Genomic DNA, 877 nt, shown 5'->3' on the forward strand with positions numbered 1-877 from the left:
TTCAGCTTCTGATTGAAGGTCCATTACCATTTTTTAACCGAAATTAACAATATTTTTATAAGAAATTTAAAAATTTCATAACTAAGCCAAAAACGCATTAATTTCAATTCGGAAAGCGGCAGTATGTTAATTTTTAACAGGTTAATACAACTGCATACTCAGTTTAAAATGTGAATTTCTGGCTGATTTAAAAAAAAATGGGAATCTTCTGAAAAAAAAATTTTTCGCCCGGACATAGCTGAATAGATTCCCCTGTTGATGCTGATCGAGAATATATAACATAAAAAGTATACACTGGAGATGCCGGGGATTGAACCCGGGGCCTCTCACATGCAAAGCGAGCGCTCTACCACTGAGCTACATCCCCTCGATGGCTTAGGACCTCGGAAACACCCCTCAGCAGCCTCAGCAGAGATCAACCCAGACGGAGATCGATCGCTGTAGGAAAGGAAAACCCATACTGAAACCCACTAGTATTTTTTTCTTACTTTTTCTTTGCTAAGGCAAAACCCGTGACAATTACTCGAAGTGGTGGTCAGCCAGGCGGCGGCTGGCCAAGCCAATTGATAAATAACTGTCATTAGAGGCCGAACCGAGGCTCATTTTCCCATGGTTCGGCTTAGTTCGCTGCGAGTCCAGATCAATTCCGCTGGCTGGAGTGAAAAACTGGTAAAAAGGCAACAAAATGAAGGCGAAAACTTAAGCTATAAATAAAAATTAATGCTCTTGAATACATTTTGTACAACGATATACCCCTGCTTAGCATATCGGGTCGGTATCTTTCAGTTCCACGCGGCTGTGCCGCCTCGGGGTAGGCATTTAGCAAAGTGTCAGTTGTGAACAAGGTTAGGCTTGGGTATTAGAGGCGTCCCACGTC

The 877-nt window shown here is 42.4% G+C and overlaps 1 non-coding gene across 1 annotated transcript; it reads right to left on the reverse strand.

The window, feature by feature from the left end:
* Positions 1 to 295: 295 nt before the first annotated feature.
* Positions 296 to 367, reverse strand: TRNAA-UGC (transfer RNA alanine (anticodon UGC)). The gene has a single exon. It is a non-coding gene; the product is annotated as a tRNA-Ala (tRNA).
* Between the last annotated feature and the right edge of the window lie 510 nt (positions 368 to 877).

This window comes from Drosophila serrata, unplaced genomic scaffold, assembly GCF_035046125.1.
Source record: "Drosophila serrata isolate PLE 108 unplaced genomic scaffold, ASM3504612v1 contig_26, whole genome shotgun sequence".
Lineage (NCBI taxonomy): Eukaryota > Metazoa > Arthropoda > Insecta > Diptera > Drosophilidae > Drosophila > Drosophila serrata.